General features: G+C 38.7%; 1 long non-coding RNA gene across 1 annotated transcript; it reads right to left on the bottom strand.

Annotated features, from left to right (window-relative positions):
* Positions 1-359: 359 nt before the first annotated feature.
* LOC128806553 (uncharacterized) lies at positions 360-16395 on the bottom strand. The gene is made up of 3 exons (XR_008436861.1): positions 16100-16395; positions 1402-1549; positions 360-457 (listed from the first exon to the last, which is right to left on the bottom strand). It is a non-coding gene; the product is annotated as an uncharacterized LOC128806553 (long non-coding RNA).
* Positions 16396-16487: the final 92 nt, after the last annotated feature.

Raw genomic sequence — 16487 nt, 5'->3', positions numbered from 1 at the left:
CTGTGCTTTGTAGGAAGCAGAAAGTAACACTGCTGGTATAAAAAAAAAACAATGCAAAAATTCCCAGAGGGGTGAAAAAGGTGTGATGAATAAACAATAACAGAAATAGTATTGCTCATAGCAGAGATTTTTTCAGAGTATATTGCGTAGACTTGGATTTACAATTATGTTTGTAAACATCAGAAGTTGCTAAATACAGGTATGCATGAGTTTGTTATTAAGAGCAAAGGTCTGATAGTCCAGTTTTCAATAGTTCTTAAAAATTGCATGTTTTGTTATGCTTCTATTACAAGCACATCAAAATAATCTTATAAATTAATTGATTGCATTTTTTATTGCTTATGTTGTACATTCACTTACAGTCTTTCTTTTAAGTTCAAGGTGATCAAAAGAGAGATCTGCTTGTCAAGAAGTGTCTCCCCAGTTCACATTTCAGAAAACCTTCTGTTGAAGACCACTGTTGGACAATACAACTAGTTCAGTCATTGAACAGACTCACATTTGAACAGGTTGAAGAATTCTAGTGGAAGAAGCTGTTTTTCTGACATCTTCCTAGTCAAACCATTAGTTTCACAAGCAGGCATAAATTAGTGCTGCTTGTACCTTTCAGAGCATTCATAAAGAAAATAGGATTGAAGAGACACTGGTCGTTCAAATACATGTTTAGGTAAAAAATAATGTAATATAATAGCACAGAATCTTTCCCCATGTGTTATCTCTGCTAATTTATTGGATTGTGAGGGTTCACTGTTCTTGAGGGTCTTGTACTAAAAACATTTTTAATGTTTGCATGTCAATCAACAAACTAAATACTTAGTGGATTCTCAATCTAAACTTCTAAACTATCTTATAGCTATTTGATTGCATTTCCCAGCTGGGAAGACACAACAAAAGAGTCCAGTTATTTGAGAAAAAATACTTTGCTGTTTACTGTTTCAGCTGTTAAAGGAGCCAGCTGTGTGCCTCACAGCACATTAGGTTGCTTTGTTACTGAGTTTCCTGTTCATTTCCAAAACTAGGTCAGGTTAGATGCATCTGAAACTTTAAAGTAAAAGGCTTCAGGGAGAGTATTTGTGTTAACAGAAAAAGAGATACAGGTCAAGCCCTCTCTTATTTCTGCTGCTACTTCACTGATGCTGCTTTCTAGGTTTAAGAACATGCATCTCTTTCCTTCCTCCGTTTAAAGACTGGAAATCTTGCTGGTCCTTTATAGCAGGACTAGAGGAAAATCAGACACTGGGTTCCAGTATTCTAAATCTAGGGCAATGGCTTTAGCAGGATGATTTAAGGATCAATTCTTGAACTGGGAGAGATAGGTAATAAAGAAGCCAAGCCTCTAAGCTGTCTGGTAATGGTGACCCTCTTCAGTGAAGCAGTGAAATTGTTTGGAAAGCCTCTTACCAGTAATTGCAGCTGTTTTGTTGACTGCACAAAAGAACTCGTTCGTTCGTTCTGTCCTCTTGAGTCTTTACTGGTACTTAGCAATTGATCTGATAATATTTACTTTAAGTAGCCATTCTGTAGTTAAGGGCAATATTGCTTGCAATATCTAGATATTGGGAAGAGGGAAAAAGATAAAGTTTTATTGTGTTTGCAGACAAGTCGATTGTGATCCTATGATATAAACTCAGGAGCACAGCCTGACCCTTCCGGGTAGGAAGACAGTGCTGAGGTATGAAGTATATGGATTTCTCTCTCTTGCTGTAAATATAGAGAAGAAAGATCTGAAACCTAACTTGGTGAGCTGGTCCCTGATGCCTACTTTCTTACGTGTTTTGAAGTTAGTTGCCTCTTTTGTCAACAACATGACATACAGAAAAGTACTGTTCTATATGTCTATATAATATATTGTTCTAGCTAATTGTCACAGTCACTTACAAAAAAGCCTGAAAACACTACCCCCCCCCCAGAATGGTACTGCTCAGCAGCTAAATTTACACCAAGGTTTAATTTGAGTGCAGTTCTGTAATGACAGAATGGCTGATGACAGCATAAGAATGAGCTGCTAAATTTTTATATAAGCCTGCAATGCTATATACCACAGTAGGTATCTCTGCTTGAAAATCCAGAAGCCAAATCTCAGGTCCAGTTCCTTTAACCTAGAAGGAATGATTTCTAAACTTAGGCATTCATAAAATGTATCTGAAAGTTCTTATATTTTTGCAACCTTTAAAGTATCTCTGAGTGATTGAGACATAATTGTGTCATAGGTGAGGCGGTTGTGACTTGGAGCCCACATGCACAAGTCCTGGCATATCTTTACTGGCTTCTGGAATGAGGAGCATAGCTTAAGGACACCTGAGAAATTGTAGACTTAGTCAGCTTGGGTTGTCAGTTTGGTCTCAGCGCCCTCAGCAGGAGCTGGAGGACTGAAACAGCAGCAAAAGAGAGGAGCTGATGAGGGTATAAATTAGAAACCCTGTTTAAGCTGGAAAAGGATGCAGAAGAGGTGCCAGGAGAAGGAGATGGGCTGAAAAAAAACCGGTGCTGGGAACTAGACTCGAGGAACCACATCACACTGTCTAATTTCTCAAGTAAATCCTCACAACGAAGTTGAAAAGCCTGATTTATAATGTGGAAATAATTTTCTTCTCCCCCAGAATTGCTGTTTGTGCAGAGAAGGCCACAACAGGGACAAGGCCTGTTTTCAGTTGTGCAAATAAATAAAAAAGTTTCAAATTGTCCTTTTAACAGCATGTTTCTAATAAAACATCCAGCACAGTCAGATTATATCACTAAAACAAATATACAGTCAGGCATAAAGCCAGAGGATCAGTTACAGTCTGGTTTATCAAGAACAACAGTTCTTGTTTCGGAGCAGAGGGAACCAAAATACTCTAGCACTTGGAGACATGGTAATTAATGGCTCCTTAATAAGTACTTGGTGAAAGGCTGATGTACTGGGTGTTCCCTGTAAGTGACTGAAAGACACATTGTTGGTGTGGCAGAAACTCAGATCTGGGTTTGTAGCTGAATTCTTTCATTAGGTCCTTGGTTTCTTAACAAATATGGTTGCCTTTGTGCCTCTACTTTAATGCTAGCACTTATGAGCATTCTTAACTGTGTCTGATATGGGATAAAATGGCAATGCAAAGGCCTTGTCTACCCTGCCCATCCTTCCCCAAAGGGTTTTAAAAGTACATATTTTTTCACTAACACATTGGCATGAGTAACTCTTTGTGTGGTGTACATATGCTTTTAGAGTCCGGGTTGGGATGACATTCTTAAAACAAATCCTGTAGACTGCACTAAAAATAAACTATGTTCCACTCTCATTTGAAGGCTTTCAGATCCTGGATTCTAATGTAACTTTGTAGTATGGTTATTCTCTAATTAAGGATAGCTTCTGTGGGTTAGAAAGTGTGCTATGTCTAACCCCAATGTAAATGAGATGTATTAGCTCTTTGCCCAGCAAGTGTTGAGTAACTGTTTGCAGTGTATTTTTTAAAAAAGCCTATCTATATCTATTTGGTATCTATACTGTAAAAAAGAACAACTTTGCCAAAATGTACTTCATCTTTTCATTGTAAGGATAGACTTCATTAACTTCCAAACAAATTTTAAGTTTTATGAGTGAGCCCATCAGTGTTTGACAAACTCTGTCTTGAAAATACATCAAATATACATTGATAAAAGGCCTCCTTGATTTTTATAAGTTGTGACTTTAATTTGCATACCTAAGGACAAATATTTCAAATCCTACCAATTTGTCTGTATTTACCCTAATTTCTTTTACAGTTTGTCCTGTATGCAATTCTTTGCCTTTAAAGTATCTGAAGAGTAATATACTCAGGTTGTACAAGTCAAGAAGTCCCATGCTTATACTGTTTTAACCTTGTGTAGTTTTAACATTTGTGCAAAGTATATGTACAATTTTGGAAGAAAAGTATCCATGTTAATCTGTATGAATTAAAAGGACAAAATTATTCTGCTTTGATAAACCTTAAAATTTTCAAGTAGGTGCAAATAATCTAGTGTGGTTCCAACCTAGGAAGTATAAATTGCTTCTCCTGACAGCAGTGTGCCATGCCATTACAGTGCCCATTTGCTATGGTAAAACCCCACCCAAAAAGACAGAACTGCAGCTTGAGGTAGGATGACAGCATCATGATATTTTGGAACTGTGTGATGGGGGGGGGGGCGGGGAAAGGGAAAATAACTTGCCCTTCTGCTCTGTGTGCTGCTTGCAGAGGAATTCTTGGCATTTAAACACAACAAACTGAAAACAAGCTCTGTGCAAATAGAATGTCTTTAGCAGATTAAAGGGAGTCCTACCTTTTGGTACAGCACTAAACCTGTAGGGTCACAGTTATTAAACATTGGAAGCAGAACAGCCCTTGCAATTCCAGAAGAAAGTGGAGGGATGGTTTCTGATGTTGGAGGATGGAGAGGCTAGACTTCATTTGGAGGAAAAACAGTAGGTATACTGCTTCAAGCCAGATCTGAAGCTGCAGCTAAACCAGACAGCATGATTTGAGCACCTTGAATAATTTAGTGTGTCATGAGCCAGAAGATGATGAAGAGTTAAGGGACATCCTCTAAATTTTATGGTAAATATTTGTCTATGCTTAATTTAAAATTATTTTTTCTTGTGGGTGTTCTAGTTTCTGAAAAATTGCCTGCAACTGCTGGCATTCAGCATAGTTTAGAGCAGTCTTTGGCTGTTCAAGGACAGAAGGGATTTAACACCTTTGTATCCTCTGTACCTTTCCATGCTTTCCATGAGCTTGGCTTTCTGACTTGCAGCCAAGTCTTCCTGTCTGATAACTGCCTGCTTGCTGGGAATGCTGCTAAATGCCAGCACCTGTCAGAGCAGAACACACTGCAGGGACAGGACCCCTGCTGTTGATCCACAGGGTGTTGGGATTCAGGGGTGGGGGCAGACCAAGAAGACAGCTGTGAATCTCATCCTCTTGGCAGGAGCTGAGCCGTGTATTCTCTGATACTCTGGGGGTTTGCTTTAACAGGACTAAAAGGTAAATGCCCTAAAGAAGCAAGTCAGTGCTTTAATCATATTGATGAAAATAAACCCACAATGTAGTCATGAGCTTTTGCTTCATAAAAGGAATTTGATTTTGTACAACTTTATAGGGAAGCAAGTATTTTTTAAAGGTAACACCGCACTGACTTTCTCAGGATAACCTCAGTTTCCTGCTCAGCAGCATGCTTGATTATCACATCTCCTGTTGAGATTTGTCTCTGAGGTTCCTCTCTATCCTTTTGTCTTCTAACAGCCCTCTGAGACTGCTCTGCTGTCCAGATCCATGCCTGATTGCTGTGTCTGTGCATCTGCGAGAAACGATGGAACTGATTTAGGCCTTACACAGCAGCTCTGTTGCTTTGTTATCTAAACAATTTTACTTCTCCTTACAAACTTCAAAGGAGAGAGTGAGTACCCTATCCTTGTACAGTCCTTTCCCTGTGAGATAAGCCACAAAATCCTGGCTCTTCATTAGATAGGAAGAGGTGTTTTTTTTTTTTTTTTGGGTTTGTTTTTTTTTTTGTTTTTTTTTTTTTTTTTTTAGTAATGCAAAGCCTTAGTTCTGTTCAGTGTTAAACATAGTTAGTACTTAGTCATATTAAATTAAAATAATGTGAATTCTGAAGTTTCAATTTAAGAATGTGAAATGGCTTTAAAACCAGAGCAATTGTTCATTTTTAAGAGTTAAGAAGAATAAGTATTTGTGGTAGCTTTCTGATGGAAGTTTATTTTGGATAAATCATTTGAGGGTGTTTCATCTGTTTAACACAATCTTTCCTGAGTGTTGGCAGTTGTTTTCACATACTGGAGTATGGGAATGACTTCAGAGGAAACATTAAGTTATTTATTCCTTGAGTCTTGCAGCAGGAGATGAAGATATTTCTCCTTCAGTATGGCATTATGATCATCCCCCTATCTGCTTCCAGTTGATGTAATAGAACCTTATCCTTGCCAGGTATTTAATAAATCAAATCCTATCACTTCAATAAGAAAACCAAAAGGGAACTTGTGTATGTGTACAGCTTTTGTCTGGCAACATTAAGTCACCATTTAATGTGGGTAATGTTAGGGCAGGTGTCAGTCATCACATTTTTCCATTATTTTGAAAAAATAAAAACAGTGAAGCAACTTTCAGTTTAGAGTCCACTGGCCAGAAAACTCCATAATAAGGTATGGAGAAGGAGCTGGAGACAAGTGACTCAGGAACAGTTGCCCTGGAATGGCCTCTTTAGTGTCCTGTCCTTTGGCTTTTATCAAAGAGGGTGGTGTAAGGCTCTAAGAACCACCTATTGCTCCAACTGCATCTTCCTCCGCCCCTTGTACTCCCAGGACAAGGAGGTTTTGTTCAAATTTCAAACACTCTCATATTACCAAGTCAAGTGAAGGACACAGAGGGGTGAGGTTTGCTTTATAAACAGTAAGAAAATAGCGTGTCTGAGAAGATGGAAGCATTGAGAAGTGTTTGAGTACATAGTCACAATATGTATTGGATGACACTGTGACAGAACCTCTTCTCCATACATAAAGGTATGTATACTCATCACTGAATTACTTATTTTACTGATGTTATTTTCAGTCAACCAAATGGCTAGAGGAAAATCCATTTTGAATTTATGCTGTACATTTAATAAGTAAAAGATAAAGCAAGCATTATTATTCATCACAACAAAAATTTTAAACATTTCCGTAAAAAACAACCCCTAGAATGCCATAAAATGCTCACAGGATGCAGCACGTGTGATGTTACATGGCACATTAAAGGTTTAGGTCTTAGAAATTCCTAAGATGTCACATTTCCTAAAGTGTTGCTGTGCAAAACCTGTGTGTGTTGGGTCTTGAGTGCTGTAGTATGGGATACTTGAGCAATACTGTTCAAAGTGCTGGAAGATATATCAATACACAGAAATTAATTTGTTCATAATAATGTTCTCTAGACATCAGAGCAGAGTAAGCTAGTACCTGATGCTGAGCTTACTAGGCCTGAGCTGTAATCACCTGCACTGGGCACTGCAGGAATAAATTGGGTCTGCTCTCTTAAACACTTCAGTTTCTGACAGCTTCTGATGTTATCACTCTGTGTGAGATAGCTTCAGATTTCTCAAACACTGTGTAGGTGGTTAAGCCAGGACTTGGAATTGTTATGTTTCTTACTATCATATGTATGTTGGCAATAACAAAAGCATGAAAAGATTAAAGTGCAGGAGCACATTTGCTGTCCTTTATTTAATGTTGGATTTTTCTGGATTTTAATGTAATTACAGATTCAGCACTCTTCCTGGCTCCTCCTTCCCCCACTAGTTACTTGATGCTTTCCAAATACTCCCCTTCCTATTCCTTCTGGAATGTACAAGAAAAAAAAAAAAATCATGTTTAAATGCTCTTCCTCAGCTGGTCTTTGAGAGAAAACGTTTCTAACCTCCTGGAAGTTGCCACTTGACCTGATGGCAGATATTTCACAGATGGCAGATAATTCAGTGACATAGCATCTTTGCCACACATAAAATCATTTACCTATCCTTTATCTCATAGGTGTTAGTGATTAATGCTTTTCTTACTAAAGAGATCAGCTAAAAGTTTGGATCATTTAGGGAGGGTCATCTCCATAGTTAAGTAATGTGTTGCTGGAAATAGAAATTCTTCTCCCATGTTATTTTGAACCAATGTTTAAATTTGCTTCTTCACTCCCAAACAATACAATTACATCATGTCCTTAAATACTGTCATTTTCTGCCTCCTGAGGTATATTTACTTAAAATAAATAAATTTTAAAAGTTGGTAAAATGCTTAACATGCCTCTCAAATTTGGAGCTAATTTGAACACAGATCTGCTTCTTTTGTTAAGGCATTTAATGCTATTCACAGCCTTGCCCTTGTTGAAGTATTTGCAGAAGACTTGCTTTGTAGAGCATCAGGGGGTGATGTGCATTAAGAGCTAACAAAGTGGATTCCATGCACTTGTTTGCATTTAAGTCACTGAACTACACTATTTATAGGTTTTCCAGTCAGGACAAACTGATGCAGTGTTTCCTTCACTCACAGGTTTTGGGGAGATCAGCTCATCAAATTCAATGCTCTTGAGATTCTCATATGGGTGCCCACTTGAGGTGCTTAGTGCTATTAAGCTATTGCTTTCTTGCTCTTTAGTGAGGACTGAACAGTGACTATTTACAGGGATTAGATGGTGAATCTTTCTTTCCTAAGGGATCATAATTAACCACCAGCAACTATGCTAGGAATCTCAACAACTTGGTCGTGTTGAGCACTAGACTGATAATTGCTTACTTATGAAGCTTTCTCACTGGTTGTGGTGTGTGCTCTTCTGTCCTGTGGTGGTCTGCACTCACCCCAGAATGAGCCATTTTTAGGGCAGTTACTTAAGGCCATTTTTTCAATTGGTTCTCTTACATTTATAAGCATTTGCTCACAAAACTTCTCAGTTCTGCTAAAAAGAAGAATTAATTTTGAATAAATTTATAAACTGTTCATGTTGGTATACTCTGACAGTTATACAAATGGATATAGACAGGTCACTTCTTCATCTGTAGTAATTTATTATCTGTTTCTACAGCCTCGAAAACTGTGTCCACAGACTAGCTTCACAAGCTCACAAAAAAGGAAATGAGCTGACCTGAACTCCTATGTTTCTTTTCTCCTTTTTAGGCTTGCTTGAGGCAACTCCTTTTGTTGGCCAAGCAAATAGAGACTGAGACTCTTAATTTTTGACATAAATTGTGATTCAACTTCATCCTCTGTTGTCTTTTGTCAGAAGGATTCTACTGTGATTTATACTCAAAGAGCACAAATGGACACAAATGACTTAGTTGTAGTGTATTTCCTCTTGAAAAACTTTTGAAAGTGTTAATTGTGTAAATCCTCTACAGCATTTAAAGGTTAGGATGTTTAGAATCCAGTGTGGGAATTGATCTGTAAAGTAATTGAACATTTCTACATGCAGCTTCCTTATTTAATGGTATTGAACTAGTACTCTAATTTTTTTTTTTTTGGTGATCTTTTTCATGGGACCTGCAGTTGTGAAACTGTAACTTTTTTAATCTGTAACTTATTCAGGGGGTATTCTTTGTCAAATGTTTGTACTGTGTTATCCTTTAAGCAATTTAACACTTTCCACAGTTTTCCACAGTTTTCCACAACTAATAGTAAGTACATTTTGGAAGGTCATTGTGTTTTTTGTTTATTTGGAGTTTCTTCCTCACTTTTTAAATTCCTTTTTGAGGTTTCAGTCACGCACTTCCATGTCTGAGTTGTGGTAAACAAAGGTGGTGTTTCTTTAGAGGTATTTTTTAGTACTCTGACCTGATGACATGTTAATCTGATCTGATTTTTTAGTACTCTAACCTGATGACATCTTCCAAAAATTTTTTTTAGCATACCTTTTTAGTCATAGAACCTTTTTGTTTCTGTAAACTCACAACTCCTCTAATATCAGTGTTCTGCCACATTCATGACTCCTACCTTGGCCTTCTGTACACATTGTGTATAAAGACTACCCAGCAGAGCTGCCTGTACTCTTGCCTCAGCAGGTTTTAATTATGTTAGGCCTAAAAGAGAGTGCAAGGTTTTAAAGCCAAAACAGTTGAATATGATAATCTGCTGTCATTTACAAATGGTTTTCCTCAACAAATCCCAATCCCCAAAATACCTGAAAGCGTGCGCGTGCGTGCACACACACACACACACACTCTCTCTCTCTCACACTGTAAAATACGACTCCATCACTAAATACAACTCTTAAAATGCGAGTGCCATGCCAATAACAAATGGCATTAGAAGTTCTTACATAAACAGTGAGTACTCAAATTTGAAAATTGTCTAGCTAGATACACATTAAACACCTGCTTGTCAGGAAAAACTATTCCATTAACATTTTGTAACTTTGTGTACCAGTGAGAGAAGGTTCAGACTTTTATACCTCATTTTGCTCTTGCTGTTGCAGACAAATCAGTTGAATGATACTGAAATGCCACTGTGCATATACACAACTTTCCTTTACTGCTAAGTGAGAATGCCAGGGGAATATATGAATTTTGCATATCCTTTCATACTTTGCTCAACAGTGTGACATATCTTGGAAAACAGGGCACTGTGGGTAGATGAAATAGCTGAAATTGTTACTTGCTAGGGAATTTGTTGGGGATAGAAAGGAAAAACCAGGGAATGAACACTGATGAACCACTGCCTGCTAGAAGTATTGCTTCCTTCTGCAGGTGAAGAACCCTCACAGAAGGGCTCTTGTCCCCATAAATTCTACTGAGCTGTAGAATATGCTATTAGATAAGTTGAATTTATTTATTGATTTACACGTGTAACCAAAATAAGTGTAAGTTCAACTCTAAGTGCTGAAGGAAGACCTAGTGTCAGGATTACCCTTCTGGCAGGGCTTGTTTCACTCCATGATTTTTAGCACATAAGCATAATCTCAATTAAATCCCTGAAGTTGGATGTGTCCATGACCTTTGTGAAAGTCGAGAACATCAAAACAATAATAGCTTTCTGTTTTACTGAATTGTGTATATTTTACTTTAACAGACAAGCATTCTGAAAATCCTTGACATACATAAGTTATTAATAGATTTCATATTCCTAAGATCACTTCTGGAAAATTTGCAGATTCTAATTACAATAACACTGAATATAATCTTTTCTTCTTTCTTTACTAGACACTTCAGAACCTAGGATTCAAGTGCTGAATGTAACCTACAGGTGTCTTTGTACCTCTGTCTGCATACGTTAAAGAATTTCCTATAAATTGCTTAGTGGTAGAACATGCTAAACACCTCTCTTATTTATTTATGCACAGTCGTATTTTGTGAAATGATGCTCCATTGTGATGATGTTGCTGGTCTTGCAGCAGAATGATACTAAATATCTTTGAAGTCAAGTTAACTTTGATTATTTGCAGATACCTGCAGTAAGCTTAAAAAAGTACACTCAAGATGGAGTTAAAATGGAGATGTTTTCTGTGTTCAAGTAATAGCTCCAAAATGACTGAACTAATACTTGATTAAAATCCATGTCTCAAATTTAGGTACTTTGTCATTTGTCGGGTATTATTTGTATAGGTTAAAGCACCACAGTTTAGGTATATCCTGAATTGAAAGTTGGCATGGTGACTGTACTTAAGAACTCATGCAGGCTTGGAGTAGTGTATCTGCTAATTACAACTTTTAAAATGTCAGTGTTAATTGTGTAGAAGTGACTGAAGGGCCTGATGCTCTATGCTAACCTCTGCATCCCAAAATAGGAAGGTTTGAGCTGCAACTGTGGTTTTCCTCTGAAGTAAAATATCTTGTACCTTGTAGCCCCTTTTCTGCCCTCTCATTTTAGTGTTTATTGAAAACTTAAGTTGGGTTCAATGAACAGTTGCCAATCCCAGGAACTGGTATAGCATCTATTTTGTAGATGTGCTAAGTATACTGACATGAACTCAGAGCTCTATGTTCATGTTTTCAATAAGAATTTGCTATTTCAAGCAGCTGTATTTCCAAGAAATAAAGGGAGGGACTGACATATTGAAGGCCACTTACCTAGAAAAGTGTCTCCAACAATTGTTTTCTGCCTGGATCCTGTGATGGGAGCTGGAAAGGCTGCTCTGGCCCCTCCCCAGAAATTCTACTTACTCTTTCATCCTACTGGATTATGAGGGAAAAGCCTAGAGGAGTCCTGCAGCTGGTTTGCTGTTTCACAGGGGTCATCTTGATCCCTGCAGAGCGCAGGAAAAGACAACACCTGTGAAAGACAACGCCGGCATGTTGTGTCTCAGGCTTCCTGCTGCCACCACTGTGCTTATCTCATCCCACTAATATTGACAAATGGCTGCTTCTCCTTTATTCTGGGGTAAGCCTTGTTCTTGAGATACATACAATTCAGTGCAGATATGTCAATAGAATCTGAGCTTGAAACTTTCAGTCATGTACCGACCATGCCCTGGTGGATTTAAAGGTCATCAGCAGGTAAGAGGTCACTGCTAGGCATGTTCCTACAAAATACGTATTGTTCCATCAGTGGTTTTGAGGCTTTCAAGTTGTTAAAGCTAATTTTAGAACAATAGAAAATTTAAATTTAAAAGTGTGTTTACAAGACTTGGGGACACAGGTTGAAAGGTTTGACTTTGAATTTATAAATGTAAAAATTCTTTTCTATAATGGTATGGTTTAAAATAAAGTTTGAAAAAGAACTCCAAACTGTTGAACTTCCCTTTTCTTACAAGATGAAATTTAACTGATAAAAATGTATAGTGTCTTTTTGCTTTTTTTCCCTCCAAAAATTGCAGAAGACCTGTATTTTTTTTTCCAGAAGATGACTCTTTGGTATTTGAGCAATGCGAGGCAAAACGAGCAGTGTTCATCTTCATGGTGAATACTGCTATATTTTTAAGACAGTTTATTACTTCCTAGCTCTCAGCACACCTATCTAGGGGGCTTTGAGTCATGACCCCCAGATGCTATAGGCTGGCTCAGCTCTCCAGGCACTATCTCACTTCATACTATCCAAAGCTGTAGCCCGACGGCTTCTGGCTTTGGGAGTGAGATGCCTGTTTGCCAGCTGAAAATTAGAGATGGCCCTAGGCTAAAACTTCAGACTCCAAATATGTTTAAGCCTTGACTGTAGCAATAGGGTGTAAATAATCTTGACCCTATGCTAACAAGGTTAGCACAGGTAATATTTCTAAAGTGTCAGTGGAGTTTTACAAGCTTAGTTTTCTAATGAGCAGCGATGAACTGAAGATAATTTCATCTGCATACCTCTGTTAAAGACAATTCTTATCCTTGTGGTTGAAGATCCTTAAATATCTCTATAACTGAAAATGTAAACACTGAAGAATTTAAGATAGTTATTTTATTACAGAGGTTTTGTTTTTAAAGATTTTTTAAAAACAATAATTAGTCCTAAGGAGCAAATGTATCATGTTTCTTATCAGAAACAGTGTATTTTACAGTTTCACAGAGAGAGCTAATGAACTGGCTAGTGTAGGTTGTAGAACAAGTAATACTTCTTATTGGTTGAAATCTTGCATAATGTTAACCTCTTGTGGGAGCCAAGCTTCTCATGGTAGTGAACAGCACAAAAATGATACCAATAGTGCAGCCTAAGGAAAGAAGCAGGTTATGATCGATTTACCAAAGCCATACCTCTCGTACCTCGAGGTCCATATTGTGCCCCAGGGGCTTGTAATTCACTAATTAATGATTTGAATTACAGAGTCAAACTATTTTGTGAAAGCTGAGATCCCACTTCTTCCTTTGAAAGTTGTACAGTATGAGGTATTTTGTGCTTCAAAGTAAAGATCCCTTCCAATTCTCTAGCTTCAGAAACTTTTCTACTATGATCTATAAGAATGCCTTTCTAGTGCCAGTCCATGTACCCAAGCTTTCAAAAACTAGTCAAGAGCTGCAGATCAATGAGATCCAGGCTTTTATATATTAAGAATTTTAAGCCAAATAGTGTTTTGTGTTTGGCTTTGGTGGTTTTGAGTATTCACAGTACACCCAGACTGTGTTTCTAGAGCTCTGATCTCAGAATTCCCTTTTGGTATTTAGAAGAGCTTGTAACTGAGGAGAACTGCAAGATTCCTTAGCAGCCAACATTGGAATATCTATCTTAGCATACTGTTCATCTGTAATTAATGACTGTGAGTCTCTGAAAGGCATAGTGGCTATGAGAGTTTGAGTCTCTCTGGTCAAGTTAAAAATGAACAAATGGAACTGCTGGGAATTCACTTACCCTGGTGAAGAGAATTATTTAAACAAAATATGAGAAAAAGGGTTTCAGTCTTATCTACCTGGGTACTTCCCCCAAAATATCCATTGCTATATGCCATTTTATTCAAGGGTGTTTAGTTACAGGATATAAGTTTTTAATCCTATTTAAATGGTTAATTCAAATAAGAGTTGAATGAAAAAAGGTGAAGATGTTAGTACAAAGGATGGGTGTGTCTATTTTACCTGCCACATGACAGCAGGTAAAAAATATGATTACTATTTTCAAATAAATTTTTTTTCAGTAGTTTGAATGACAATAAACAAGGTTCTTCTGATTTTGTGGTAAGTAAATAACAAGTATGATTACAAACCATGCTAGCTTTGATGTAATTAGCTACAGCTTCAGCGAATTTCTTACAAGAAACCCACCTCAGAGAGGTTTTGGCCCTGTATAAGACTGGGGAAGCTGATTAATTTGTCATCTTGCCCACTGCCAGTCACCATCTGTTGCACTGGCACTTTGTGGTAGTTTAAATGTAACAGCAACATCCCACAGGTGTAAGAAAAGCAGGAACGAAACAATAGTGAATCAGGACCGTGAAGTACTGTTGGGCAATACCTGGTTTGCAGTTGTACAAACACATTGTTCTTTCAGTTTTAGAAGGAGAATTTGGCTCTGTTAGTGTTTGCCTAAGATTTATCAGACTTGACAAAACAAAGATCGGACTTTCTGATTAGGTCTGTACATCACAAAAATATACACAAAAGCTGGAGTTATTCTTCAAGTGCTCTGCATACAGTTTGAAAGGTAAATGACCTCTTGTCTTACTGTTAGTGTGCCCTTCTAGTTCTTGCAGGCTTTCTCAGTGACAGACGGTTTAGAAACTTTGTATTTCTTTTAAACTAGGGCAGTATGAATGCATCACTCCTTGAGGAAAAAAATTGGCTGTGTCTCAGAAATAAAGCAGGATTTTCATTCTGCCAAGGATTGCCAACAGAGAATAAATCTTAACGGAATTATCCAGGAATTCCTCGAACTTTTCAGCATTATGCAAATATGGGCCTAAGAATGAATGCAAATATGAGTTTAATTATACTAATTTAAATTATCTTTTATATTTCTGCTAAAAAAGGAAGTCTTAAAATAATCAATTTTGAGATAAACTCTTTGGCTTCGCACAACAGAGCACTGACAAATCTTGACGCAACCTGTTTTGATTTACCTATTATAAGCAGGTTGCAGTTACTTCCAATTTATCTGCTTGTCATAAGGCACTTTTGAAATCTAGAATTTAAAAATTTCAGAATGAATGCAATAGTCAACTGTTACTAGAGCTGTAACAGCAGTTTAGAGAGACACTGAAGAAGAAACTATAGGAGGTGCTAATAATATAGCTGCAGCCCAATGATTGTTGCACTTCCCTTAGCAGCAAGAGAATGTTGTGCTGATTTCTCTGGAAGAGAGCCATGCACATGTAAATAGAGAAGTGGGTAGGGTGGAGCATCTTCAGCCTCAGCTGGTGGTAGAACCAGTACAGATTGGGACATTTGGAACAACGCGTAGCTGAGTTGTGCCCAGGCTGTTTTAGCTGCCACCAACCAAGTAAGATGGAAGCGTAAAAGTATATTGGTGACTCAGGCTTTAAATCAGAAACAGTGACAGGTTTTTCAGTATTAGAATTAATATTACTGTAGCTCTCTAGATTTTCTTCCCCCCTGCCCAGTGGTAGGTTATGCTGCTGGCATTTTTTTTCCTGCTAGATGCTTTGTGAAGTTTTTTATGAAGGATTAATCTGAATCAGTTCTGCTGCTTATGAATTATCTTTTTAACCATGCCTCCTTCATAGTGCTGTTACCTGGACTAGTTGGCACAGACAGTACAAAATTCTGGTTTCAGAAAATTTGGAATCTGGAACTGTGCCTCAGCTCACGTAATTCAGCTTAATTCTACAGTGATCTAAATGAGAATCTTAAAAAAACCCCCAAACTCCTTAAAAACACACTGTCTCTGTCCACTATATGGATATGCAAGAAATTTTGTAAAAAGCAGTTACAGGATAACTTAAGAGTACAGATCTTTGCTGAGCTGGGCCTGCTGTCCTGCAGCATGAGCATTTTTATCTAAACCACTTGAGCAATAGCCCCCAGGAATACACCTGTGACCAGTCACAATTTTTGCTGTTTGTTAAAAAGCATGCATGAAATCACATGCTTTTTTGTGCATTAATCCTGCCTAAAAAGGTAGATTAGACACAAATCTATGTCTCAGCCTGTGGGAGGGACAGGGCCTGAGAGAAGCAGGTTGCCTAACTGGCTGCCAACCGAAGGACTCATTCCAAGGTCCAGGAGCCTCGGCTCTGGAGATAGTGTTGGTGAGGTGTGTACGGCGGGGCCCTACCTGTGTGCCTGGCTGGGCCTGGACCTTGGCCTCCGTTATCCCTTCTGCCATCCAGAGGGTCAGGGCAGCTGGGTGTGGGGCAGACGGGCAAGCTGGGGCTATGTCTAGGAACGGCAGCGGGAGCAATGACCCTGATGGCTGTGTGACTCTTGGCCCCTGGGCCGCGGCTGGCGGCAACCGGGAGTTTTGCATCCTGCCCAATTGCCCGCGCGCGGGGCGATCTCGGACAGCCCCGCGCCACCACCTGTGGTGACACAGGGTGGCGGGGAGCCCGCGGCTGCCCTCAGCCCCGGACGGCGGGGCTCAGCCGGCGCTCGGTAAGCGGCCCGGCCCGACGGCGCGGCTGGGACCGAGCGGCGGCTCCGCGCCCCGCCGGGAGCTCCGCGGC

Source organism: Vidua macroura, chromosome 4 (assembly GCF_024509145.1).
Source record: "Vidua macroura isolate BioBank_ID:100142 chromosome 4, ASM2450914v1, whole genome shotgun sequence".
Taxonomy (NCBI): domain Eukaryota; kingdom Metazoa; phylum Chordata; class Aves; order Passeriformes; family Viduidae; genus Vidua; species Vidua macroura.
Note: the sequence above shows the minus strand (reverse complement) of the source record. Positions and strands in the feature narration are given on the sequence as shown.